Source organism: Triturus cristatus, chromosome 4_1, assembly GCF_964204655.1.
Source record: "Triturus cristatus chromosome 4_1, aTriCri1.1, whole genome shotgun sequence".
Classification (NCBI taxonomy): Eukaryota; Metazoa; Chordata; class Amphibia; order Caudata; family Salamandridae; genus Triturus; species Triturus cristatus.
In genome coordinates, this window is record NC_140585.1 from 754,681,168 (window position 1) to 754,695,452 (window position 14,285).

Sequence of the window (14,285 nt, forward strand, 5' to 3'; positions counted from 1 at the left end):
GTTGATGTGTGTAACATGATCACCCAAAATGGGTTTTGGACTGATGCTACTGGTTTCTTGACTCTGCACACTGGGACCCTGCTAACTAGGCCCCAGTGCATGTGCTCTTACCCCTATAACATGATAAAATTGGTTGCACTCCTAATCAGCACATTTAACTTATCTGTGTGTCCTTAGTATAGAGTACTCCATGTATCTAGGGCTTGTGAGGTAAATGTCACCAGTAGATTACAGCATTTATTGTACTACCACTAAGGTGACAAGGTAAAGCATGTCTCCAGGCCTGCCACTGCAGCCTGGTAGTGCAGTTGTAAAACTGCCATTTCAACATGTCAAATTAAACCTTTTGACAACCCTAAACCTTTCCTTTTAATAATTATAATTCACCCCTAAGGTAGGCCTTAAAGACCCAGGGGGCAGGGCCTAGATGCTTAAAATTGTGCAATTCCTGGCAATGACAAAACTCCAATGTCGTTTTTCACTGTGGCATGGTTGACTAATTCACTCATTAAATAAGTGCTGAATTGTATTTGGGAATAGCCAGAAAAATGGTCCAGGGACTTATTTTAATAGTAATTTGTTAAATCTTCCCCCAACGTTTTGACTTCCTCCTCTACTTTTCTGACCTAGTTTTTTCTGGTATTAAGGCTTTGCACACTTTACCACTGCTTACCAGTGCTAAAGTGCATGTACTCTTTCCTATAAACATAGTAATATTTGTTAATCTCCAATTGGCATATTTAATTTACTCATAAGTCCCTAGTAAAGGGGTAATATATTTACCAAGGGCCTGAAAATTAAATGCAACTAGGGAGCCTGCAGCAATGATTGTGCCACCCATTTAAGTAGCCCTTTAAACATGTCTCAAGCCTGCCATTGCAGAGCCTGTGAATGCAGTTTACACTGCCATGTCGACCTGGCAAAAAAATCTTTTGCCAGGCCCAAAACTTCCCTTTATATACATATATGTCACCCCTCAGGTAGGCCCGGACAACCCAGAGGGCAGGGTGCAATGTTTTTAACAGGCAGGACAAGTACTTTTAAGTTTTACATTTCCTGGTAGTTAAAAACTCTCAAATTTGTTTTCACCACTGCAAGGCCTATCTCTCACATAGGATAACATTGGAAATACCTTATTTTATTTGTTTAAGTGGGAGTCCCAAATGGAAAGAGATAAACCCTTCAAGTCTGGGGTCTCTGGAATCCCAAATTTAAATCAAAATGTATGGTGAAGTCGAATTTGAAATTGCAATTCTTGAAAATGCCACTTTTAAAAAGCTGGCATTTTCTTGGTCTTTCATGCCTGTAGCCTGTCTCTGATCAAGTCTGGGTGTAGCTGACAGTTGGGTTTTGTGTAATTCTTCTAGACAGCCACACAAATGGGAACTTTAGGTGTGTATCAATGGTTCATTTGTAGCAGGATGGGAGGAGCTGGGCACATCCTCGCTTACACCTGGATGGACTACTGCCTGACCACACAAAAAGGGTGGCACACCCCCTGTTGTGAGCCTGGAGCTAGGGCAGTAAGGGAGAACCTCCTTGCACTTCAAAGGCACCACTGGGTATAAGTACTGGACCTCAGACACAACCACTTCAGTACACCTCTAGACCTGTGGATACTCTGGCAAGAAAAAGGACTACTGTGCTGCTAAAAGAACTGCCACTGTGCTGGACTGCCACCCTGAAAGCGCAACTGCCTTGCTGTGCTGACCTGATGCCTGCTGCTATCTTGCTTGGAAAGGAAGAACTGGACCTGGAACCCATCTTGAACCCAAGACCCCAGAGGGACTCAAAGGGCTAGTCTGCTGGGTGCCTGACCGGAGCCTCGGGGACATAACAGACACCGCAGAGCTTCTGGATCTATCTTCAATGGGTTCCTGACCCCCAAGAGGTGCCGCTTAGGTCCTGGGCCCTTGTTGTGCTTCTTGAGCTCTTAAAGTCAAGCTTTTGGGCTCTTTGTGAATGTGAACGACCCGTTTGCTCTGGAACCGTGCCGCTCGCATGGAAAATCAGTGCGACCCGGCAAATATTCATCTCTTTACGCAGCAAGCATCGTACGCCCATGTGGATCGCCACCATGAGGCCCCAGCCCATCCCTCTGCGACGACTGGCCTGCTCTTCGCAGCAAACCGACTATTACCAGCAACGCTCTCCTTGTGAACTTCTCCCCCACGGACTGTACTCTTGGCACAAAACTTGAGAAGGCAAAACTTCATCTGGACTAATCTGGGCACTTTCTGTTTCTAGTCACTATTTTACAGTTTTTTCTTTAAAAGTTTCTAACTCGAGTTCTACTGGTTGGATTTATATCATTGTGGTCTTGTTTTATTAATTATATTAAGCTCTGTCTAACCTGGTGTGGAATCTTTTTATATGTTATTTTCATAGTTTTACTGTTTGAAATGTTGCACACATGCTTTACACACTGCCTCTAAGTTAAGCCTGACTGGTCTGTGCCAAACTACCAGAGGGTGAGCACAGGTAAGTTTGGGGTTTGATCGTACCTTACCCTCACTAGGATTGTGGTTATTGCTTGACCAGGAATTAAACCCCCGTCAACCTGTAACCCACTTTCTAAGATAATTTAAAATCCATCTTAATGGTAAAGTTGGATTTTATAATAATATTAAGGAACAGACACTTTCACAAAGATATTTGTCTACCAAACTCCGAAAGGCTGTCCAGCAGTGTCCAGTTGTCACCTATCCCCTCGTGGCTCCCCTGTAGTGAAATTTTTCATTGCTCTCAGACAGTGGTCAAAGAGCCTTGGATATGGAGAGGTGTCGTTCTTCTGAGAGCAGGGTGGCCTGGGGATGTGCCCAGTTCCTTTCTGAGATTAAAGGATGGCTATCCTGTCACTGGCAGATGTACCTCACACATGGGCCTGCCTCCATTTTGTCTTCCTAGGCTGGCTGGCTTCATACCCAGTGGCAGGGGACCTTCCCCAGAACTGGTTGATTGTGACCTCTGGGTGGGCAGAGGGAGCTCTGCAGAGGGGAAAAAAGGGTTCTGCCATGAAGACAGGATGTGGCTTAATGGCCAGATCTGCTGACTTCAGAGCTGGGTATCCAGGTTCAAGCCTCAGTGTCGGCTCAACATCCTGTAATTCTGGTCAAATCAGTTAATTTCCCCATACCTGTGGACAGCACCTGGATACCCTCACAGGTGCTGAGCAACTCTGTGCAAATCCAAGTATATATATGTCAGACAATAGTGACTAGGGAGGTGCCAGGAGTCACCCCCACCTACATACTACTGCTAGGAATTAATGCAGCACCCCTAAGCGTATTCTTCAGAGCACAACTGGACCGGTGGAGGAAAGAAGGACTGCACCTGTACCCGCTTGTACCCAGGACAAAGACTTCGACTTCCAGTGTCAGTTGGCTACAGGGTCACAAAAGCTGCTAGAAGCCCCTTCCTTGCAAAGCCCAATGGAAAACAGCCTTTATAACATGAGAATTAGCAGGCAGTGCCTTTACCATGTCGCTTTTACAACGTATAGGCCTTTACCACATACCTGATTACATCATCCAGTGACTGTGAGTGTTTTAAAAATGGTTATGAGTATTAAATATATATACCAAGGTGTATTAATGGATCAGTAGGTGTATGAGTGCATGGACAATTCAATGGGTGTGTGACTGACTCTATAAGTGAGTGATTAGGTGTCACAGTGAATGTATGGGTGAGTGACTTGTGTGAATGTCTGTATCTGTCTGTCAGTTGGTGTATGAGTGTGTGAGTTGGTAATTGAGTTTCTGTATGGGTGAGTGATTGGTTGGCTGTGTATGTGTATGGGTTTCTCAATGTCTGTGTGAGTGGGTGAGGGTGTGTGTAACCTCTTATATGGATGAGTGTGTGGGTGAGTCAGTGGCTGTATGGATAAGTGAGTGTGTGTGAAAGGGGCTTTATGGGTGAGTGAATGTGAGTATGGCTATGTTGGTGAGTAAATGGATGTGCCACTGGTGTATGGGTGAGTAACTGCATATGTGAAAGACAGTATAGGTGAGTGTTGGAGTATATGAGTGACTATATGTGTGACTGAGTGATTGCGAGAGTAGCCATATAGGTGAGTGTGTACTTGTGTCAGCGACTGTATAGGTGAGTGAGTATGTGTTAGTATCTGTATGAGTAAATGAGTGGGTGTGTGTGTGAGTGTATAGGTGAGTAAATGGCTATGTGACTGACTCTATAGGTGAGTGAGTAGATGTGTGAGTTGGTCTATGAGTGACTGTGTGTGAGTGGTGCATGCGTGTAGGAGTGGATATATCAGTGGCTGTATTAGTGAGTGAGTTGGTGATTGTGTGGCTGTATAGGTGACTAAGTGGATGTGTGTGTTGCCTATGAATCAGTAAGTGGGTATTTAAGTACTGGTATGGGTGTGTCAATGGTTTCGAGAATGGTAGTGTGAACATTGGAGTGTGTGTATGAATGGTTACATGGGAGTGTGAGTGGCTGCTCCAGAGATTCTGAAGATGATGTTATCAGTGATGCCATCAGTGATGTAATTTGAGATGTCATCAGTAATGTCATGAGTGATGCCACTGACCATGTCATGAGGGATGTAATATGTGAGGTCATAAGCAGTGCATTGCAGGGGCACGAGTTATAGTTAGCTCAACTAACTATAACTTGTGAATTTGTCTGGTTTTGTATGAGTGAAATATCAGCTTAACTATAACATCCCTTTAAGCTTTGGCTTTTTTCACTGAATTTCCATGTTTTTTAAGTAGCATTGGTCTTTGCCGAATTGTGTGGAAAGGGGGTTGGGCCTCTGACCAGCTCTCAGAAATCCCCCTGAGCAGGACTTATAGAAAGTACCACGGGGGCTTCTTGGTCCCCAAGGTCTTTTAGCATCCAAGACAACTTTATCCCCCAAGCAGTAGTGTGACAGGAGATGTGTGTGCTGAATGGTGCAGAAAGGGTGTGTGGCCTCAGAACACCTCTTAGCAAACTAACTTTGTGCAACTTGCTGAAGGTAACAAGAGGGATGCTTGACTAACCCTGGACGTAGTACTACACTGCGCTTGCGGAGCGTGCGTAGTTTGCGCTACTACGCACTATGCAAATTGCATGTAGCACAGTGCAAAAACGCGTAGCGGGCATTTTTTACTTGCTCGCGGTCCTCAACGTCAAGTTGGCGACCGCGAGCGATCAAAATTAACATCCCGGCGAGACTTTTTCCTCGTTCGCGATCATCAACATCAAGTTGCCGATCGCAAGCATGGAAAATAAACCTCCCGGCGAGATTCTCATGGGAGGTCAGGTTTCTCATTGCGAGTGGTCGCGTATGCTCGCGACCGCTCGCGATGAGAAACTACCAGTCCACGTTGAGAAAGCTGCCGCTTGAGTACAAATCTACTCGAGCGGCAGAAAACGATCGCTTGAATTGTGCAAGATGCCGTTTGCAAAGATTGCACAGTGCGTACAAGCATCTGCCACTGTGCAATCAGTGAGAGCAGCATTTCCCTACCGCACTACGCAGTTCACGTAGCTACGTGTAGCATGCGCAGTGCTAAGTGCACTTCGCGTAGCTACGCGTAGCGCTACTACGCAAACTACGCCCAGGGTTAATATCTTCAATAGCCAAGGGGACTTCGTCCCCCAATTAGTACTATGCTAGGAGGCACGTGTGGAGAGCGATGCAGAAAGGAAGTCCTTGACTATTGCACAGGTAATGCCTGTATGAATCTATTGGTGCCAATTTCCGAAGACAGACTGCGAGTACCAGGTAATTTTTGACAAAGTGTAAAACACTTATATAGACATATTTGACATAAAGTTTCAGTGTAGCTATATAGTAAGATACTAATATAACTTTCCCCTTTGTATTCATTTGTAGAAATAACTACATCAAAAATGCGGAGGAGGAGCTTAGCGCGTGATCAAGATGGCCGCGTGAGCCTAGAGCTCCCGAGACCCTCGCTCCCTCCGGCATCTATCCTGCCTATTATCCTGTACTTGATGCCCGGACTATTGGAGGGGAGCCGCTGCTGAGGCGGGAGCTGCTGTCCGGGTCGAAATCGCCCACCGGAGACCGAAGTTATACCGCCTGGAAGTTTGGGGCCTACTCCCCGCACGGTGCCCGGGACTTGCGTTGGCACAGTGCCCGTGCCCTAATTGAACAACAGCGGCCTGGTTGGGGAAGAGTCGGCGGAGGTGGGGGATTTCTCTTTCGCTTTCGCTTTCGCCTTCCAGTCTCCAGGGCGCCAGGGACGGGGCGTGCGCGGCGCCAGCCACTGGTTGCATGCCCATTTACCCTGTACGGGCCAGGAGATTGTCTACACGGCTGATTGCGATGTCGACCAGATCGGACGCCGAAAAACAGAAGCCCAAGAACACCAGGCGGGGCACCTACACCCAGACTAATAACATGGACCGCTATGCCCATCAGAGGGGGTCCCCGGGCGGATCAGGCCCGACGTCGGAAGCCTCGAAGGACGCGGCATCCCCCTCCACAGAATTAACCCTGCAGGACATCATGGGGGCCATCGAAGGGATGAAGTCCTCGATTGGGCAGCAATTTGAGACCCTGGCACAAAAAGTAGATGCCATATCGATTGACGTCAATCTGGTTCGGGCCGACCTCGGCAAAACTAATGAGCGGGTTCAGTCCTTGGACCTCAAGACTGTCGGCCTCTTGGGCGATGTCTCCGGCCTCCAGCAGGAAGTCCGTACTCTCCGGACAGCACATGATCACTTCGCCCGTCGGTTGGAAGACTTTGAAGGCCGTGCAAGGCGTAACAACGTGCGCATCATTGGGGTCCCGGAAAATTCGGAGGAGCAGTCGGTGGACCTGTTCGTGGAGGACCTGGTGGTGAACCATCTGGCACCCAAAGGCCTTAGCAAGTTCTTTACCGTCGAGCGGGCCCACAGAGTTCCTGGCGGGAGGCCCAAGGTCGGGGGCCCACCAAGGCCGATTGTCGCCCGGATCTTTAATTTCAGGGATCGAGATGCCATACTACAAGCATCGCGGACGGCCGGCCCGCTGCCATTCCAGAACACTACTGTAAGCTTTTATCCGGACTTCACCCAGATGGTGCAAAAGCAGCGGCAAGGCTTCATGGCGGTCAAGAGAAGACTGCGTGAGATGGGACTAAAATATGCCATGCTTTTTCCGGCAAGGTTGCGGGTGGTGTTCGAAGAGCGAACTTTCTTTTTTGAGGCACCCGACATGGTCGGAGACTGGCTGGACACTCTTCCCCAAGGGCGGACTGACGTGGAACGCTCTGGTGGCGCAGATGGTGCTGGTGACGAACATTGAACCAGGACTTAAGTACCATGACTCCGGTCCCTCCGGGAGGTTGATAGTCCGGGGGGTGGCGGGGGCAGTAGGGGAGCTTTTTCCTCCTCTGGGGTTCTTTCCGTAGACTAGTTTTATACGGGGCGACAGGCACACTGCAAGTTGGGGGGCAATTTAGAGCTTACGCAGGGGTGCAGGGTGGGGGGTGGGTGGGGTTTGTTGTTGGGGTTGTTGTTGTTTTTGGTTCTGCAAGGCTTCAAGATGCAAGCTCCGGTGATTCGGGTCGGGTTCCACGCGGGTGGTGGTGGTCTCCTTACATGCTGGGATGGGGGTAGGGGCCTCAAAATACTCAGTTGGAATGTGAATGGCCTGGGGGATCGTATTAAGCGTGGGATTGTCCTGCAATTTCTGAAGAGATGTGCCCCTGATATTGTCCTCTTGCAAGAGACGCACTTGATTGGCAACACGTGCCATGCACTCAATCGTAAAGGTTATAAATTTGTTGCGCATTCCGGGTTCACCTCGGGTTCCAGAGGGGCGGGAATACTAGTCAGGTCCTCTCTGCCATTTGAGGTTGACTCCACTACTGTAGACGATAGGGGGCGCTTCGCGGCAGTAGCGGGACGGTGGGAGGGCAGGACGCTGGTCCTGGTGTCGGTTTATGTCCCCCCTGCATTGCAGCCCTCTACCCTAGCGGACTTAGAGAGGACATTACTGGATCTCCCAGAGGGAGTGTTGGTGGTGGGTGGTGACTTTAATGCGGTCGGCTCAGGCCTGCTCGACAGGCACCCGCAGAGGACTTCGAGGGGGGCTCAGAAGTGGCTTCCTGATTTCATAGATACCCTAGGGCTGGTCGATTGTTGGAGAATGTTGCATCCCACACAACGGCAGTACACTTTCCACTCAGGTGCGCATGGCAGTCTCTCCAGAATTGATTATGTCCTTACACTGGCTGCACACGCTTCCCTTGTCTCTGAGGCCAGGCACATGGCACGAGGTATTTCTGACCATTCTCCGGTGTGGATCTGTATGGATGTTGCCAGAGGAGTGGGTGGTAGGGTGGCCCCAATTAACCCGTGGCATCTTAGAGACCCCGTGACTCGTAGTGAGATACTTAAGGCGATCGACCGCTATTTTCAAGAAAACCTCGGTTCGGTCACGTCGGCGGTGTCCTTGTGGGAAGCATTCAAAACCGTGATTAGGGGTGAGGCCCTCTCCTTGATTACAGCAGCCAAGCGTCGGAAAGACGCGGAAGTCGCCCAGCTTGAGGCGGAGATCGCAGACCTAGAGCTGGCCCTGGAGGGGGAGGTCACGGAGGAGGCGCTGCACAAATTGAGCCTTAAGCAATCGGAGTACAGGGCCCTCGCGACTGACGCAGCCAAGGCTCTGAGTAGGGAACAGCGGGGCCGTCTGTACGACGTCGGGGACAAGGCCGGGAAGTTGATCGCGTGGCTGGACAAGAAGGAGAGGGTCAATCGAGTGGTGCCGGACCTGGTGACGGAGGATGGCGTCACGGTCACGGAGCCGGATGGCATAGTCCAGTGCTTTGCGGACTACTTCCACACGGTCTATACATCCGTCTCGGACAGGCCAGTGGAGGACTCATGTGCGCTCCTGCGCGATCTCGCCCTGCCTTGCCTCTCCGACGTGGACAGGGACAATCTTGATGGCGACATCACGGTCGATGAGATTGCGGGGGCGATCCGTTCTTTGCGTACGGGCAAGGCCTCGGGTCCGAATGGTCTGCCCATTGAGCTCTACAAACTCCAGCCGGATAAGATCGCTCCGCATTTACGAGCCATGTTTCTGGAGGCGCGGGCGACGGGTTGCCTCCCGCTCGACCAGCGCCTGGCAACGATCGTGGCCATCCATAAAGATGGCAAGCCTAGAAACAGGTGCAGTTCATACAGGCCGATCTCGCTCCTTAATGCTGAGCCGAAGATCCTTGCTAAAATCCTCGCAAACCGGCTAGTCAGGGTGGTCGGTGACCTGATCCACCCCGACCAATCCGGATTCATCCCACATCGTAATACTGCGTTGAATCTTAGGCGCATTCATGGTGTGATCGCAAGGGTCGGGACGATGCGGGAACCGGCCGTGGTGGCTGCGCTCGATGCAACGATGGCATTCGACACGGTTGAGTGGGCATATTTGTGGGCCGCGCTCGCGAAGTTCGGCTTCGGGCCCGGATTTGTGGGCTGGGTGAGGCTCCTATACGAAGGACCTCTCGCCAAAGTTGCGGTTAACGGGAGGGCCTCCAGTCCCTTCGACTTGGGAAGGGGTACCAGGCAGGGTTGTCCCCTCTCGCCGCTGTTGTTCGCTCTCGCCCTTGAGCCGCTAGCGGCATGGATACGGTGGCACCCAGACGTGAGGGGGATTCGCTGGTCCCCCGACCACGAGGACCGCATTTCCCTCTATGCCGACGACATTCTGCTCTATCTTACCTCACCCCGGCAGTCCCTTATAGTTGTCTGCGACATCTTGACTTCCTTCGGGAGGAACTCGGGGCTCACCATCAACTGGGGTAAGTCATATCTGTACGCCCTGTGTGGAGACGCTCCGGTTCCCCCGCGGAATTGCCCGATCCAGATCGCCCGGGAGGGTTTTCTGTATCTTGGGATCTATATTTCGGCCGACCCCATGGTACGGTATGAGCGAAACCTGCTCCCTCCGTTGGCGCGCCTGCGGCGGGACGTGGCAGGCTGGAGGCGGCTGCCGCTTTCCCTCCTCGGTCGTGCGGCGCTATTTAAAATGATGTCGCTTCCCCGTTTTCTCTATGCCCTGCAGAACACCCAGGAGCTGGTTCCAGCCAGTTACTTTCGGGAGGTTGAGAGTCTGCAACGTTCGCTGCTGTGGGACGGCCGCCCGCGTATAGTGATAGCAAAATTAACTCTCCCTTGGTATGACGGGGGTATCGCGCTTCCTGACATCCGGAGATACTATTGGGCCTCCCAACTGAGCGCGATCAACCACGGAGTCTACGGTCCTGCGCTTAGCCCCGGCTTCGCGATGGACCGGTGGTTGCTGCGGAGTGGTGGCTACTATAGAGCACTTTATTCAAGGGCCCCGGCTGGGTCCCTCACGGGGCCGACCGGAGTGGCGGTGCACGTGTGGAAGGCAGTCACGAACTCCCTGGGGTGGAAGGATAGACTTACACTGGCCACTCCGCTGTTTGACTCTGACATGCTGGGGAAACTCTGGCATTCTAAGGGTTTCGACAAATGGGACCTGATTGGTATCTCCAGGGTGGGGGACATGCTGGCCACGGGGCGGATTAAGTCATTTAAAGAGCTGCAGACGGAATATGCGCTAGAGGGCACGGAATACTTCCGGTACGCGCAGGTGCGCCATGCGCTGCGGTCGGTCCTCGTTGAGGGGGAGAAGGTGCCTGAATCCTCTCCGCTGGAGGACCGGATCTTGGACGGCCATGTGCCGGAGAGCACAATTTCTCTCATTTATAAGAAGCTGGTGAACGTCCGTACCGATCTCCTCCTGGGGGTGCGGGACCAGTGGACTAGAGACGGTCTTGAGCTGGACGATGAGGACTGGCAGTACGCTGTCTCCTCCCCGAAAGAGGTTGCCATCCCCGCCAGGCTGCGGCTGGTCCAGCTTAAGATACTCCACAGAGTCTATGTCACTGGCCCCCGGTTGGTCCACATGGGTTTCTCCGAGGACGGGCTGTGTAAGAGGGGCTGCGGGATGATGGGCACCTTTCTGCACATTATATGGGAGTGTGGTGTGATTGCGGAATTGTGGAAGCAGATTCACGTTGTGATGCAGGAGGTCACGGGTATTGTGTTGCACTCAGAGGCGCGGCGCTGTCTTTTGAACGTGTGGGGCCCTACAGACTACGATGCTGCGCAGACTCAATGGGTGACCCTTGGTAATATGGTGGCCAAGCGGGATATTGCACGATTGTGGGGGTCCCCTAGCCCGCCCACCCTGGACGCATGGAAGGATAACATGGACTGGTGCATGTTTCGGGAGAAAACAGTGTATTGTGCACGGGGGAGGCCCAAGAAATGGCATAAGGTGTGGGGGGGTTGGAACCAGTATAGGGGGTACATCTGCCTGCCTCCTGCCACTGACCCACCAGAGGAGCACCTTTCCCCCTAGCCCCACTTCCGACTTGAGTTTCGCTGATGAAATCTGATAGAAAGTTAGTGCCTCTGCCTCTCCCTCCCCTCCACACTTGAGGGCTGATCTGATGTTGGATATGGGGCCGCCTCATCGGTGGGAACTGACGCGAACACATGATGTATATTGCCTTGCTTGTTATGTTTTACTTTAAAAATTGAAACCTTCTTTCCTCTCCTGCTTAAAAGCTATAGAAGACTACACATGTTGATTGACGAGCTGCCGAACCTCCGGGCTGTCGGCTGAATAGCTGTGTATCTGAAATATCCGAATAAAGGTTTTTAAAAAAAAAAAAAAAAAAAAAAAAATGCATTTTCTTTCTTCACAGCAGAGGTCGCAATGACATTAGTACTCATGAATACAAATGAAAAAGTTTAAAATGGCTATATAGATATATTTTACTCAAAGTTTGAGTCTAGCTGTTTAGAACATATTGGTTTAACTGTATTTTAACAACATATTTGCCCAAAAATAACAGTCTAAAAAAATAACTTTCAACATCTAAACACATGAACACTACATAACTTCCAAACAAACATCAAACTATCCATTGTTACCCAAACTTATGAGTAATCAAAAACTGCTACAAAACTAGTGCAATTCACAATGTCTGACAGGACCCTCTCTAGAAGGATAAAAAAAAATCATTTGGGACAACGTCCATGTTATACCGTCTGAAAACCTTTCATACAAAACCTCTACGACTAGTGATCAAGCAGAGAGAAGCTGGAGGACCATCTAATTCAGCGGCAGCAGCAACAATTCCTGGTCAGAAACTCCCTTCTGAGGTGCAGACTACTGCAACAGATATGGCTCCAGAGTTGTCAAGAATGGCCACGTCTTGCATGGACTGTAGTGTTGTTATACGTGCTGGTGAGCAGTGTGCTACAGCTATTTACAATGCTGCCAAAAATCATACAAGGTATTTTTTCCCCATTTTATCTTTTATGCACATTTCATAAGAGGAGGTTAAGCGAGCAGCAAGAAGGCAATGCAAAGCTGAAGGACCCTAGACTTCAATGGCAGCAGCACAACACCGAAGCAGAGAGTCCAGTCAAAATTCCAATCTAACTTCAAGATTTGGCTCCACAGTTTTCCCAAAGGGCATTATACTGCATGGATTGTGGAGTTGTAGCTAGTGCTGGAGACAAGTCCAAAACGGCCCTTAGCAATGCTGGAAAGAATAATACATTGTTTTTTTTTGTTGGGGGGGGGGGGTTGCCTTCATTGTTTTTCTACATTAGCAGAAATTTTATTTTCTTACAAAATGGGCATCTAATATCCATGTGTTTTTCATTTTATTTTCTTCCAATTTATTTTAACACTACTTACATATAACTTGCCAAATAGACAAGTCAAACTGTACCTCAACAAGTAAATACACAGCTAACTTTTGGCGGTTATCATTATTTACTTTTTCACTTTATAAATATCAGTCAACAGTAATGTTTAAATCTTCTTTTAAGTGCATAAAAATATACAAATATACTCTGTTTTTTTAGACAACACTGTGTTGAATTTTTTTATCTCTTTTTTAAAACTATCAATTGTAATATATGTGTCTGGTTATGCAACTCCTCCTCATAACAACTCTTCATTTTCCCTAGAATCCTGCTCAGTACCAAAGAAATGAAACTGCACATCACCACAAACCTCTTTTACGTCAGCCACACTACCATGCAAAAGTGCTCTACTTATTTCTCCTTAACATAAAGCAGGAGTTTCCACATAATACCGCCTCCTACCTAAAGTTCACATTGTTGAGTGGTATAACTTAATTTGTATTTTAAACTTTGCCTTGTAAAGATGCATAGGATTATTTTTAATATATCAATGGATTCCTGTCTAGTACTTGAAACACTACTACAATTCCATTTTTTTACAGTACCCTGACTATGCCTTCCACGTACATCTTCTGCAACAACTATTTCTACATTTCTAGGTACCATCACCTCTTTTGCTTTAGGACTACCATTCTTCATTTGACAACATTGTCCTCTTTTATCAAAAGCATGAACTAATTTGTTGTACTGAATATAGCTTTCTTCATTAAAGAAAGCCTTTGTACAACAAGTATGTATCCATTGTCCACTAAAAACTGTACAACAGTTACTTCTATTCACTAATATTTTCCTCTGGTTTTGTCTCCTCATGCAAAACACTATTCTGTCTAGAGTCTTCATTCTATTTAGAATCAAAACGAAAAGCTTCTTCTTAAAAGCAAAGGCCTTATCAACCACTCTCACAACTTGTGGTTTCTGTTTTACTGCATATCTCCTTCTTCTACACTTTTTTTTTTTAATTTAACACAAAATGTACAAGGCAGTAGCTATGCAATCATTATAATATTTGAGCAGAACCTATGCAGCCATCTAAACACCCACTTACAACCCATGCTTGCATTGAAATACTGAGGCATACGCGTGCACTGATAAAACACTGAGGATCTACTCATGCACTCATGTAATTATGTAGAGAGTACCATTGTAGTAAACCTATTACCCATATTGTCTAAAGACTGCATATTCCGCAGTAAAACTTGTAAATAAATGGGTACATGGTTGAATACATCAATACTCCCTGGATGATTGAATGAGTGCATAGGTAGTGCATAGGTGATTCAGTGAGGATACAAGTAGTGCCTAGAAGATTCCCTGACTATGTCATAACTCCATGGGTTGTTTCATATCTGCATACTTACTGCCTGTGTGTTTGGATGAGTAAACCACTAGTATCTGGGTGTTTGGATGAGTTCATAAGTAGAGCATGAATGATTCGACAAGTGCATGACTAATGCTTCAAAAATTCAATACATGCATAGATACTGGTAGGATGATTAAATGAGTGCAACTCCAGTGCCTGGATGATTGCAAGAGTGCATACATAGTATATAGGTGATTTATGC

At 48.4% G+C, this 14,285-nt stretch overlaps 1 protein-coding gene across 1 annotated transcript in view; it reads left to right on the plus strand.

Annotated features, from left to right (window-relative positions):
* The window catches only part of LOC146855485 (sodium-coupled monocarboxylate transporter 1-like), a 425,617-nt gene that overhangs the window by 67,319 nt on the left and 344,013 nt on the right, over positions 1–14,285 (plus strand). The gene's annotated exons all lie outside the window — the stretch shown is intronic.